The sequence below is a fragment of the Palaemon carinicauda genome, chromosome 20 (assembly GCF_036898095.1).
Source record: "Palaemon carinicauda isolate YSFRI2023 chromosome 20, ASM3689809v2, whole genome shotgun sequence".
Taxonomy (NCBI): Eukaryota; Metazoa; Arthropoda; class Malacostraca; order Decapoda; family Palaemonidae; genus Palaemon; species Palaemon carinicauda.
Genome location: NC_090744.1, coordinates 91,392,013 through 91,407,435, shown reverse-complemented (window position 1 = coordinate 91,407,435; position 15,423 = coordinate 91,392,013). Strand labels below are relative to the sequence as shown.

At 36.8% G+C, this 15,423-nt stretch overlaps 1 long non-coding RNA gene across 8 annotated transcripts in view; it reads right to left on the bottom strand.

The window, feature by feature from the left end:
* LOC137614312 (uncharacterized) overlaps nt 1-15,423 on the bottom strand; it is a 190,843-nt gene that overhangs the window by 150,879 nt on the left and 24,541 nt on the right. For all 8 annotated transcript variants that reach the window (XR_011039066.1, XR_011039069.1, XR_011039064.1 and 5 more), the window contains exons 2-3: nt 4,486-4,696; nt 2,735-2,889 (exon numbers count right to left, since the gene is read on the bottom strand). This is a non-coding gene — a long non-coding RNA (uncharacterized lncRNA). The remainder of the gene's footprint in view (nt 1-2,734; nt 2,890-4,485; nt 4,697-15,423) is intronic.

Genomic DNA, 15,423 nt, shown 5'->3' with positions numbered 1-15,423 from the left:
GGTTAAAAACAGGATAATAGGGCGATTGCATTTACTGTATATTCAAGGATATTTATAAATCTTTTATTGACAATACTGTACTTTACTATACAGTATACAAAATTTAGTACTGTACAGTACAGACTAAGTGTAACGCGTTGGTGGGTTCCAAGTCAACCTCACCAAGAGGTTACTTAATGTTATCTCACCTCAGCTACGCAAACTGTGATGCAATGGTACTGTAAATATATTACAGTAACAAAATATATTATCAGCAAGTTTTGCAGTATACAACAGGTTTTTTAATATATATATAAATAGCATGGCAACATATCAAATCATCTTACCGTGTACTGTACGTACAGTGCACAAATGTACGGTTATTGATCCGTTCATACACTGGTACAGTAAATGTAGTGTCAAATTACATTTGTAAGGTGATATGAACTAAAATACTGAGACACCACATTAACACAATATAGTTCAGTACACTAGGTTACCTAGTATCAGTTATTAATTGCACATAGGCAATGGTCAGTGATTTGGTTGGTTAGGAATTGACCAACCATAGAGCACCACGTGTTCGCAGATTTATCACCTTCACAGGTGTGCGTTACCTGAACCCCTTGAATAAGGAGGGCCAACTGTACTGCTTGAAGCAATGCAGCTAAAATCAACAAAATGCGACTGGTTAAATAATGTAGAAAGTCCTAGGCATACAGCAAACAATTTGAAGATCTACATTCAAACCACACAATCATCTGGATTTACTAGCCTCTTAATTTCTATTTCCTCTAAATAAACCAATTTGAAATATATAATATTTTGGGTAATGCTTACAGGTCCTCAAATTATAAAGAAAATAACAGCTACAGTGAATTAGCACCAATAATTCTAAACTGTTCCAATCACCTAAGAAATATCATACCTTGCAATTGTTGTAAAAAAGAAAAAAAGAAAAAAAAGAAAAAAAAGAAAAAAAAAAAGGAGCAACCACATTGGTGAATCAAGTTCCATAGATCCTCTTGGCACATGCATACAACTAGATAGATAACTTTCTGGCCATTTTTTTCCTTTGACTTATGGCTTTACTTCTCGCAGTACTTCTCATAGACTTCTGTAAATAAAAATAAATTTTAAAATAAAGCTAAATTATAAACGGCTCAAATAAAATACAGTAGAAAATTAACATTATTTTCTATAAAACTAAAAATTGGAAGGCCATCAATTATTTCCCTACTTATAATAGACCCTAGATCCATTTCTTTCTTCTATGAGCACCTGATCCCAGGCGAGCTGCATCTGAACAGGATAAGCTGTGAAGGAGGAGACTATAGGGGAGTTACCTCTAGCAGGCTTTCCTCGTTCAGCAACTACAGATGGTTTAATACCACCTCTTGAGGTACTCTGCACTCGCAGTAGGGTTACCGAATGTTCCGAGGCTTGCGACCGCTAGGTCTTCAGAGGATACTGTACCGAGCACAGATGTAATCTCCACCCAGGGGGGAAATTTTCTCTAACAAGGAGAGGTGACCTAACAAGTTCTACAAAGTCAGGCCACAAAGGAGGTCCCCTTTCCGGAGAGTTGCTACTAAGTCCTGAACCTTGCCACTCTGCAGAAGGGAAAGATTTGGCTTGCACTGAGTGTGTCATTGCCCAGATACTTTAAGGGTTGGCTGGGCAGGACACTGGACATCTGTAGGTTCAGCTGAATCCTTAACTCCTTGCACAGTTCCAGTCTGTGTGTTCAAAGTAGAAAAGCTTGCGACTGCCAAGAAAAGCCAGTCGTCTGGGTATCTTATGGGCCTGATGCCCATGCCATGAGGCCAACATAAGTGAAGACCTGGGAGACTGTTGACAGGCCAAATAACAGCACCATGAACTGGAGCAGCTTGTCTCCAAAGGGAAACCTAAGGTACTTCCTTGAGGTAGAATGAATAGGGGACCTGAAAGTAGGAATCTTTCAGATCTATGGTCTTAAGGTAGTCTTTCTTCCTGATGGCCTAGAGAACATAGGACGGAGGCTCCATCTTGAACCTTGTCTGCAAAATGGAGGTGTTCAATTGAGAGGTCTATGACGAGTCGCCAACTGACCGTCTGCTTCTCAACTAGGAATAGATTGCAGAGTAACCAGGAGAATCATTCATTTCTTCCTCCACAGCTGCTTTGCTTACCAGCTTGGAGATTTCCTCTGTCAGGAATAAGTCTTTTGATGATCATTTTATCATGTTTAGAATATGACTCCTGTTCAGATGAGAGAGATAGTCTATAAGTGGATACGATCCCCTGAACGGAAGACCACGTCTACGGCAAAGACCACTTCTACGTTGTCTGGCGGTCAATTCTTCTACGTACATACTATGAAGGAGCAATCGTCAAGGTACAGGAAAATTTTCTGCACCTTTATCCACTTTCTGTACCTCTAAAATGTTTTCTGAAAAACTAATTCCTGAAGAACACTTAATCCTGATATTCATTATCATCTCAGTTAAAAATGGGGTCTATATGGACGATTAAAGGGTTTGTGTCTAGCACCCCAGCAGGGAACATATTAGTTTAGAAACTAAAAACAGACTGTGAACCCATTGCTGTTAGTGGTCTCCACGTATCTGCAATGTAACAGAAAACAACAAAACACCTCTACTCTCATGGCAGCTGACAATTGCTAGTGAATGGCATGTCTTAAGTGAAATGAATTATCTATCCTACAAAGTTAACCAAGGCTAACAGGATCACAAAATATCCCAAGACTTACTTAAAAAACCCTCAGTGTAAATCCAACTTCCATTGATAGGTCAAGGCCTTCCTTTGTTATTAATTGTGTTCCATCCGTAGAGCTACTAAAGGTTTCAGCCGGGACTTCTGCTAAGAAGTTTTCTCGGTGCGGAGGTCTTAATAGAGAATACTATTCTGAAAAAGAAAAGCAAGAATTATGGAACCTTGGATTCCAATGTATTAGATTCCTTTTTACAATAATGAGAGTGATGAGTTGACTTCTGCACAAGAAGTTTTCTTGGTGCGGAGGTCTTAATAGAGAATACTATTCTGAAAAAGAAAAGCAAAAATTATGGACCCTTGGATTCCAATGTATTAGATTCCTTTTTACAAAAATGAGAGTGATGTGTTGACATGCTTCACTCCAATTTGGAAAACAAGGTAGGCGAGATGTTGACATCCTGTTTACTGTAGTCCAAGGGCAAAAAATTTTTGGATCCCGAGATGCACTGAAATTCAAAGCCCATGCGCTACTAATAGAGCGTAAAACCAAGATGATGTACCAGATGAAAACCTTAGCAAAGGTCACTTTTCTTTACCATTAGAAAGAGTATCTTGTTTTTATTGTTTTTTTTTCAAATTATTCTTGATTGTTTTCTCTACTACTATTCATGGCAAAAACACTTTATACAACTACTAATTATCATTATTACACAGAACTAAAATTATACATTATATACAGGCCTTTTGTGACTATAGGAATAAGAGTTAAGGATTATAGCCAGTAGCAGCAATTCATTAACAATTTTCTTGGCTTCACAATATTGACAATCTTAAAGAAACCATATAAATTTTTCCAATACTTTACATATTTAGTTAATATGCGTTAATCCTATTCTATAATGTGAACTTAAAATTTTCCTTCATTAGAAAAAAAAATCCCTATAATCAAATGCCTTTTGCAATCCTACCAAATTAAAATTATTTGTTTCTGCACATTACAGTTTGAAGCCCATTTATTACCGTTTTAGAATTTCAAATTACAGTACGAAGTGCGAGTAAAGCATAAAGTTATTGTTTAAAAAAATCAAGGGTTTAGGGCCACAGCCTAACTAAATTAAAATAACTGTGGTTGATAAAGATTTTCCCTGATTTAAAGTTAATGGTGATTTTTACATATTTCTTGAAGTTACTGATATGGAGTAGAATAATCATTGCTTTAAAGGACAATTGCAACAGAAGAAAAAGACTTATACAAGGTATATTTTATAGTTTTAAACATTTGTATAACTAGGAAAAAATAAATAGGACTAACGAGGTGTAAACAGTTACAGGATGGGTGAATGAATAGTAGGGCCCTAACAGCTGCCAGATGGAGAAATTTCCACTTTGTTGGCCAAGTCAGGCAGTTTAATTTCAAAGACTTAGGAATAGTTCGGAATACAAATTTTTTTTTTCTACTTCTTCCGATACGAATACAGACCGAAATCTTCCTCAATAGGAGACTCTTCCTTACGAGGGCAGAAGTACCTGACTAAAACTTTCTGGTTAACCAACCAGGAAGATAATAAATGTAATATGGTCCTAGAGAAGCAAAAGTAACTTTTTCAACCTCAAGACTGTCTGAACATGAATAACAGGTGTTAGGCCTGGTCCCCACCAGAAATCTTAAGGATATGGGGTCTAAATGTATGAGAAACTAGTTTCTCATACATACGTTTCTCATTCCGTCCATGGGAGAGACTAAAATACCAAACATCTCTATTCAAGTTAATCAGGCGAGTGGCTTACCTCATCTTACGGGTACTGTGTAGATTCCTATTCACAATGGCACGACTGCTACACCAAAAGAGAGCAATGCTTTTTGTCCTGTGAAGGAGCTGGGGTAGCTGGACAGCCTGTTGGGCACCTACCACATATCCAAGGGTAACCAAATCTAGGACTTGTAAGCCACTGCTGAAGGTAATTGATGGCGGAGGTTGTCTGGTGTTCCAGAATCCTGCTGTAAAATATCATAATTGTAGTATAAAAACACTTTCATAAAACTAATAATTTTCACTGTTACACTAAGTCCAAGTATATATACACTGTTGGAGCATTTAACCTTTTTATTTTCAGAATTTTGTTGATTACTATAGACACCATGTACTGTATTTTGTACACAGAGAAATTGTTAAAATGCTAGTTAGTCCTCCCAGCCATGAACATAAACAAGAACTTCAACAAGTTTCATCTTTGTGTTGTTCACAGCACAAACCAAATGAAATAAAAGCTATGACCATAGAATAAGAAAATTTACTTGAATCATCTTTGTAAAACTTTTCAAGTATTAAACATTAAAAATATTAAAATACCTTTTTTGAAAACCTACCAATGAAAAACATTTGTTTGAAGTTGTCTAAACCAATATCACAATGTGAAGCACATTCAATGCTCCATTTGAGATTTCAGATTACATTGTGTTCAAGTGGAGCATACTGTTCTTGTTAATGGGAAATTAATGGGGGAAGTCCATTAAATCATAGTAATTGCGTACTTTTATGGAGACTGGTTCATATTTTATTTTTCCAAGTTATTGATTTGCAGTAAAATAATTACAACGGACAAAATATGACTGGGACAGGGAGTAGTTTATGGTGTTTTTCAAGTTTTTGATATTTGGCAAAAACTCATATTCAAGTTTTTATATTCCACAAGCCTATTCCCATAACCCTATCAAAAGACAATAACTGGAAAAACCCATAGTTTTGAGAGCTGATGGGGGCTAACATAGCAAGAAAAATACAAACCTTCAAGCAAGAAAATTTTTCTTTTTATACTAACAGTCTATAAGAGTACAATACAACTTAAACTGAGATATGGTGGGTAATCAAAACCACTTTATCTAGTTAGGAAAAATAAATACTGTATCACTTCAATTTAATCAATTGTTCCTACAGGAATGCAACCCTTCCCCATTCAAGGGGGTATGGCCATTACCCAATAGATGGGGATAGAGGATGATAATACTCAATCCTGAAAAATTTCACTACCGAGATTCGTATGGCAATGGAGAATGAGTATACGAAGAATATTGTCAAATGTCCTCTTACTTCCAGGGTAATTAGTAAAAGTAGAGAGGAGAGGTCCCCTTTTCTGTTTCATTTGTTTGATGTCGGCTACCCCCAAAAATTGGGGGAAATGCCTTTGTATATGTATGCATGTAACTCAATTGGCCAAAAACATTGATCCCTACAAGAAAATGCAGTACAGTGAACCCTCCTTTATCGCGGTAGATAGGTTCCAGACCCGACCGCGATAGGTGAAAATCCGCGAAGTAGTGACACCATATTTACCTATTTATTTAACATGTATATTCAGACTTTTAAAACCTTCCCTTGTACGTAGTACTGTTAACAAACTAACATTTAATGTACAGAACACTTAATGAATGCACTACAGTACCCTAAACTAAAACAGGCACAAATATTAGAGGAGACTTTATATCATGCGTTTCCTAAACAGCCAAAAAGCACGATAAAAAATGGCAACCAATGTTTTGTTTAAGTTTATCTCTGATCATAATGAAGAAACAAATGCATTTACACATCTGCGTATAGGTTAGTTTTTGCATCGATTATATTGATTATTCAGTACAGTATGTTGATTTTGTTATTACCAATGTTTTACTTAATTTTTCTTAGGACTTCCAAATGAAATGTTTTTCTTCATGACGCCGCCTGAAACGACGGCGTCAAAGTACGCTCAATAAACAAACGAAGGCATTTAATACGCATGATGAAAGTGATAAATAATGATATTACAGTAAAAGCTTTTATAAAATATGTTATTACAAATAATATTTACCATATCTATATAAAATCATACATACGTAGCAAAGCAGGAAAACAATTTACGAGAGAGAGAGAGAGAGAGAGAGAGAGAGAGAGAGAGAGAGAGAGAGAGAGAGAGAGAGAGAGAGAGAGAGAGAGTTTTACATACGTAAATGTAAATTTAAAAAAAAAATAGCCCCATTTCATATAAAATAGATTACAAATATTTTCTATCTATCTATCTATATACCAAGGCACTTCCCCCAATTTTGGGGGGTAGCCGACACCAACAATGAAACAAAACAAAAAGGGGACCTCTACTCTCTATGTTCCTTCAGCCTAATCAGGGACTCAACCGAGTTCAGCTGGTACTGCTAGGGTGCCACAGCCCAACCTCCCACATTTCCACCACAGATGAAGCTTCATAATGCTGACTCCCCTACTGCTGCTACCTCCGCGGTCATCTAAGGCCCCGGAGGAAGCAGCAGGGCCTACTGGAACTGCGTCACAATCGCTCGCCATTCATTCCTATTTCTAGCACGCTCTCTTGCCTCTCTCACATCTATCCTCCTATCACCCAGAGCTTTCTTCACACCATCCATCCACCCAAACCTCGGCCTTCCTCTTGTACTTCTCCCCTCAACTCTTGCATTCATCACCTTCTTTAGCAGACAACCATTTTCCATTCTCTCAACATGGCCAAACCACCTCAACACATTCATATCCACTCTAGCCGCTAACTCATTTCTTACACCCGTTCTCTCTCTCACCACTTCGTTCCTAACCCTATCTACTCGAGATACACCAGCCATACTTCTCAGACACTTCATCTCAAACACATTCAATTTCTGTCTCTCCATCACTTTCATTCCCCACGACTCCGATCCATACATCACAGTTGGTACAATCACTTTCTCATATAGAACTCTCTTTACATTCATGCCCAACCCTCTATTTTTTACTACTCCCTTAACTGCCCCCAAAACTTTGCAACCTTCATTCACTCTCTGACGTACATCTGCTTCCACTCCACCATTTGCTGCAACAACAGACCCCAAGTACTTAAACTGATCCACCTCCTCAAGTAACTCTCCATTCAACATGACATTCAACCTTGCACCACCTTCCCTTCTCGTACATCTCATAACCTTACTCTTACCCACATTAACTCTCAACTTCCTTCTCTCACACACCCTTCCAAATTCTGTCACTAGTCGGTCAAGCTTCTCTTCTGTGTCTGCTACCAGTACAGTATCATCCGCAAACAGCAACTGATTTACCTCCCATTCATGGTCATTCTCGCCTACCAGTTTTAATCCTCGTCCAAGCACTCGAGCATTCACCTCTCTCACCACTCCATCAACATACAAGTTAAACAACCACGGCGACATCACACATCCCTGTCTCAGCCCCACTCTCACCGGAAACCAATCACTCACTTCATTTCCTATTCTAACACATGCTTTACTACCTTTGTATAAACTTTTCACTGCTTGCAACAACCTTCCACCAACTCCATATAACCTCATCACATCCCACATTGCTTCCCTATCAACTCTATCATATGCTTTCTCCAGATCCATAAACGCAACATACACCTCCTTACCTTTTGCTAAATATTTCATATTACAGTAGTCTGTATAACACTGTAAAGTTCAGTACAGTATGTTGTTGTTATAGTCGTGGCGATGAAATTCTAACGAAACAAATAGTCTGGGAGCTAGCTTAAGTTTATTTAACAATTTGAGCCCGAAAGGTTTGAGCATTGGATTCCATGCGTTTTATGGGTGTCATTACAAAGAGGCAAGTCTTAAGTGACATGGCTTGTACGGTGACTAGGGGTAGCCCCTCAAACCCCCCATCAAAATTTATTTTATTTAACAACTTGAGCCCAAACATCAAATAACATTTTATCAAGTGGCCCTTGGATAAGGATTCAAATCCCATCAGTTAAGACCAAAAATTCCTGTACGTTGATTAATTAAGACACTAATTAATTACAGCCAATTTCAGTTTTATTTAACAATTCAAGCCCAAACTATTTTCTTTCATATAATGATACTACTAGATACAGTGAAGAGAAAAATATAATACAAGACCAAAAATATTTGTACGGGGGCCATTTAAGACCCCTTATTAATTACCATGGGCATTTTTTGGTGCCAGATTGCACTTTATCTAACCAACATAGCCCATCCAAAATTTCAGTTGCATATTACTATCTACCAAGTTTAATATCATTTCAAACAAGTCAAGACACAATTTACCTGTACATCAGCTAATTAAGACGCTAATTAATTTGACCTGATTACAGTTTTATTTAACAATTTGAGCCCAAACAAATTTCTTTCAAATAATGATACCACTAGTAACAGTGATTGGAAAAATACAACACAAGACCAAAAAATTTTGTACAGGGTACATTTAAGACCCCTTATAAGCAGGCCTTAATATGTCAATTACAAAATAAAAGTGCATTCTTTGATCTTATCTCACTAGTGTTTGACTAGTGGTTTTTGTTAATAAACATCTCGCATAATCCAAGAGTCCAAAGGTTACTCACAAAGTTTTATTGTCTATGAGTATGTACAGCATAAGTCATATATATGAACTTAATTGTGAAAGCTAATGGTGCGTGAATTTCAGATGTAATATGCATTATTTTAGGTAAATCCCATCTTCCCATCCAATTCACAATCTAAAATAATGATTGTATTATTATCTTTAATATGTGTTTCGCAAAGAGGATTTGAAAACCCATGATAATTTTCTAGAAAATAAAATGGATGTCTATCTAATAATACTTTTCATACTTATCAATATTCCAGTTTCCATCATTGACAGAACAAAAGTTCTGCAGATATTGACTATTTAATTGAGCATGATTTTATTTGGAAGACAATATTGAAATAAAGTGTTACACAAGACATTTCTTAACATTTTTGACTGCATTATATGCTACTTGTTTCTGTACTATATGTATAAATAACGTGTACCTTTTTATTTCAGATGCATGTGAATTAATCAAATTTGTTAGAAGGATTAAATTCAATGTATAATCAGTGTGAAATGGAGAGTTATCAACAACATGAGATTTCATTGCCTCATGCGGGACAGCATCAGGTTAAAAAAACTAACGATCAGGAAGGTAGGTTCCTTAAATTAATCCATTTATTAAAAAAAAATAACACTTTCTTCATCATAACCTTTTTAATTTGAATAACCTTTCTGTAATATCAACCATCAAGAGCACCATAAGGATTTGCTAGATATTTTTAATTAATAGACATCATAGTTATAATTTTTTCTATCAAGGAAAATTATCATAATATCCTATACCATACAAAGATTTACATGAGAAATTATATCTAAGAACACGTTAAAAAATTACAATACTTTATATTGATGGATATTGTTTTAAACATTCTATGTGAAATATAGCTCCACATTTATTGTATAATTTCAAATAATTTTTGTTTATATCATTAAGATGGTATGTTTATTTATTCATTCAGGCCCGGGAATTGAACTTAAATGCCTCTTTCACAATGAAGCTACCTCAGAAGCAAACTTAACAAACTCCAAAACATTGAGGGGTCAGAACTCACAGGATTCACAAGCAGCAAATGTAATTGCCTTTAAAGAGATGACATGGTCGATGGTCATGAAAGCTGCAGCTGTGAGAAAAGGAAAGACAAATTTCAGTTCTAGCAAGTATTATGGAATAATTAAAAATTTGCCGAATGAACCTAATGTCAGTGATGGCTACCACCCTAAATGCTACAGTAACTTTACTGCTGTCGCAAAAACTTCAGTTGATAAAACACAACAGTCAGACAATCTAAATTCCCAATGTTTAAGGTCAGAAACCCCACCAGCTACAGAGAACAGCCAAGGAATTTTCAAAAATGTCTGCCTATTCTGTAATTCTGAAAGACTTAGATCAAAGTCAGGAATCCTTGAAAATCTTGGTTCATGTGAGACAATTCAAGCGGAAAATTCAATAAAAGAGGCAGCAATAATTCAAGGTGATAGCATTATGCAAGCGAAAATATCTGGGATTGATATGATTGCTAAGGAGGTAAAATACCACCATTCATGTAGATCTAACTATCTTCGTATGGCTAGTAGGAAATCTGGTGTAAAAAAGGACAATGATAATGCTACAGGTTCAAGCTTTAAAGACATTTGTTTTTATATCGAGAAATCTATAATTAATGAGCAGAGACCAGAATTACTGACATCAATCTACACTCAGTATTGTATGCTATGTGATGACAGTAATGATATACCTTACTCCACTGCTCAGACATTTTTGCGAGCAGTACTAGAAAATTTCAAAGGAAAGATTAAAGCAAACACCCAATCATCACGGAAGAGTGGAACAATCTTGTATAGTTCGGAAGTTGCAGATGAATCAATACGAACTGCTTATGATTTTGCAAGTTCACCTGAATATACAGTAATTCAAGCAGCAATGTTTCTACAAAAGGCAATAAAAGATGTTGCTTTAACTAAATTCTCAAATTGTATTACAGTTGAAGACTTGGCAAAGGGGGAAGCAAAGCCACCTGATCTCTTAATGACATTTTTTCAAGTACTGCACGGAGGACCAAGTTTCAAAACCCACAATGAAAAAGTCATGCGTACTGCTAATTCTGCAAGCCAGGATGCATTATTCAATGTATTTAAAGGAAATGTTAAGCCAGCAAAGCACACACTTCTTGGTTTGGCAGTTAAGTCTATGACTGGGAGTAAAAAGCTCTTAACATTATTAAATAGATTTGGTCATACATTGAATTACCACTGTATAGAAGAGTTACAGACCTCTTTAGCTTCAACAATTATAAACCGCAAAGAGTCCTGTCCTGATGGGGCAAAGAAAAACCTAATAATGGGTGTAGCTTTTGACAACTATGATGAGCTGTGCAACACTCTGTCGGGGTCAGATACTCTACACGACACTATGGGTATACTCTATCAAGAAATAGGCGATTCCCAGCCTATTGGAGAGCATTCTCGATCCATAACAACTAACTCTTCAAAAAGGAAACTTCAGCTAGATGATCTACCATTAACCCCCTATCGAAAGAAGCCGAGAATCAGTGATTTTAGCTATAGCCTGACAGAAAGCCAAGTTCCCAGAAATGACATTGCAGATAGATTAGATTTTGCATGGATGATGTGTCACAGTATTAATCTAGAAGTACCAATGTGGGTAGGATTTAACTCACAAATTTACAAAGACAAGCTGCCCAAGCAAAAGATTCTCTACATGGCAAATCTGCGACAGCCAATAACTGGATTAGATGTAATTCAGGAAACCCTAGACATCAGTATCAGGTGTGCTGATGAAGTTGGTCAGGAGTATGCAGTGGTGACATATGATTTGAATGCAGCAAAACCTGCCCTTCAGATTCAAGAAACAGAGAAACCAAAATATAAAAGAGTATTCATCATGCCTGGAGTATTCCACCTACAGATGTCTTTCTTCAAAGCATTGGGAAAAATTGTTGATTATTCTGGTGGTCCTGAAATTCTTACAGAAACAGATGTCCTTGCTCCCGGCTCTCTTAAAGGATTTATTTCAGGAAAAAACTTCAACCGATGCAAACGGTTGCATCCTATACTTGCATTCTCTTTAGAAATTTTACACTTCAGAAAGTTTTTGGATGCATATCACCAGAGGGATGACATCTCACATCTCTTACAAGAATTGACAAACAAGACAGTGGAATGGAAAGAAGTAGAGTCATCACAAGTTTTCCTTGATTGTCTGAAAAAATATCAATACTTTCGTGAAGAAACAAAATCTGGAAAGCATGGGGCAACAGCACAGTTTTGGCTTATGTATATAGATTACATGCACAATTTCCATCAACTGGACAGAGCTGTAAGGACAAATGACATCAATATGTATATAGAGGCTCTGACACCAATCATTGGATTGTTCTTTATGGTAAATCATGTCAACTATGCTAGGTGGATGAGTAAGTTCCAGCTAGACTTGATTTAACATAGACCAGACACATCCTGGACTTCGAAAAATACTTGAAGGAGGGGCATTCTCTGTCAGAAGGACAGATCACAACTTTAGCAGAATCCCTGTCAACCTTACCCTCGAGCAGACAGTTAATGCAGATGCAGCATCGAGGATGACTGGCATCTCAGCTATGACAAACAACTACAGTTCTCGTTTGAGATGGGCTGTAACAAAGGCAACTAGGGCAGCTTGTGTCAGTAAAGTACAAGAAATGGTACAGATGGGTCATAAAGAAGATGTTGTGAATGATCTACAGGCATCGAGAAGAAAAAGAGATAAGGGAGATTTGGAGAAGTTAGTGCACATGATAGAAGAATGCTGTAATCCCTTTGACAGTAGTACTAATGATAGCCTATACAACATCTTCACTGGTAAAGAAGCTTCATCTTCTGTAAAAGAATCTATTTTAGCAGTGAAAGTCAACGGGGAAGACCGACGTAAAACATTTGTTGAAGCCTGTATAAAACACCCCAGCAGATTTGAAGAGCCAATCAAAAGAGAACAGCTGTTAACTTTCCAAAGTGAATGTGCAAAGAACAAAAGAACTACCAACAAAAAAATATCAGAACTAAGATGCACAAGAGATCTGATGGGACGGCTGGCAGTAGTGGCTTCAAAAGATGATATTGACTTAAGGACCACATTTTCTTACCCTCTGACACCTATACCATTGTCCATGTTCTCAACTGATGGCAGTATGGCTAAAACCAACAAGAGCACATTGCTTCAGAACCTTGAGAAACGGTTGAATCACCAGGCTCCTGAGACTGTAGATGTCAGCATTGTTGATGGCAATTTTATTCTACATACATTGGTTGGACAAAAAACATCAACATATGGTAGCCTTGCAAGATTGATTTTAATGAATGTAACTGCATTGTCAAAAATAAGAATTGATATACTGTTCGACACTTATGCTGAACCATCTATCAAAGACTCTGAAAGAATGAGAAGGAATGCCACAGATAAAGGGTACCTCATCACTGGACCAGAACAACGTTGTCCCAGAAATTTGGCAGATGGACTCAAGTCCAACTCATTCAAGCAGAGCCTAGCAGAATTTTTAGCTCATGAATGGCAGCGCCCTGAATATACCACACTGATTGGCAGTAGGATAATATATTTGGGCCATTTGTCAGAATGTCACAGCTTTCATGTATCACCAACAGGGGTAGTCATTCGAGAAGCCGTCCAGGATTTGGCTTGTAATCACCACGAGGCTGATACTAGGATATGTTTACATGCATACCATGCAGCTAGAGAAAAACAATCGAGAAATATTGTGGTCAGGGCTTCTGACACTGATATTGCTGTTATTTTGCTTTATCATGTCATAAAACACAAAATGAAAGTTTGGATGGATGTTGGAACAACTGGGAAGGACACACGGCGCTATATTGATATAACATTACTAGCAAAAGAGCTCGGTGTGGAAGTTTGTGGAGCTTTGCCAGGATTTCATGCCTTCACGGGCTCTGACTATACATCCGCCTTTGTTAGAAAAGGGAAAGTGCGTCCACTAGGACTACTTGAAAAGTCTGCTGATGTCCAGGCTGCTTTTGCAGAGATGGGAACATGTGAAAACATCTCAGTTACTGCTGAAAAGGCTCTCCAGAGATTTACGGCATGCCTCTATGGTTTTAAGGGAGATCAATGTCAGTTGAATGAATACCGCTACAAAGTCGTTGAGAGGGCATTCAGTCCTAAACCTGGCTGCAAAAATATGTTGGAAAGGTTGAGTGGTATTGATGGGTGTCTCATCCCACCTTGTGAAGCTGAGCTTTCTCAGCATATAAGAAGGTGTTCTTTTGTTGCTCGAATGTGGTCAAGTGCCAACTCAAACATGATTGAACAGGATCCATCTGAAATTGATGGTTGGATTTTGATGGAATCAAAATATGAGCCTAAGATGTTTGATGGTGATCAGATTCCAGAGAAAGTGGTGTCTGCTATGGATGATGATAGTAGTTCAGTGTCAAATGACAAAGAAATAGGTGATAGTGATAGTGAGATAGAGACTGTGTATGGTAGTGGCTTAGAAACAGATACTGATTCTGACTGTGATGACTAGAATACTTCTGATTTCTTTAATGTGAAAATATGTTTACCTATATATCCATGACTACTCTATGGTTTGATTAATGTTTATGGCTGTTGCTCTACATGCAATTATCGTTATTTAACTGTGTAAGATAAAACATGAATTAAAATGCTGTGTTAAAAAACTATGGAATGAAAAATTCAAATTGAACTGATTGTTTTTTTTCTATACACGTCTATGCGTGTATTATACTCAATATTTTATATTTTATTCAAAGCTAAGAGTGATTAGCATCATATGCTTTATTATGTTTCCCATATTGTGAACAGTAATGCGTAATATATATTTTGCCACTAACAAACGAGGCATTCTCATCAAGAGAGTAGCTCTTAAATGGCAAATGTTCAAATATATTTTGTCTTAAATTGTGTTTTCCTACTGAGTTTAACTAGTGGTAGAATCTATGAAAGAAATTACTGGGGGCTTATATTATGAAATAATACTGTAATTAAATAAAATTATTATTGTTTTAAATTTTCTGATGTACTGATAATTTATCTTTTGAGCTGTAGGAAATATTATAGTTGGAAGACAGTAGCATGCAACTCTTGGATTATGCGAGATGTTTATTAACAAAAACCACTAGTCAAACACTAGTGAGATAAGATCAAAGAATGCACTTTTATTTTGTAATTGACATATTAAGGTCTGCTTATAAGGAGTCTTAAATGTACCCTGTACAAAATTTTTTGGTCTTGTGTTGTATTTTTCCAATCACTGTTACTAGTGGTATCATTATTTGAAAGAAATTTGTTTGGGCTCAAATTGTTAAA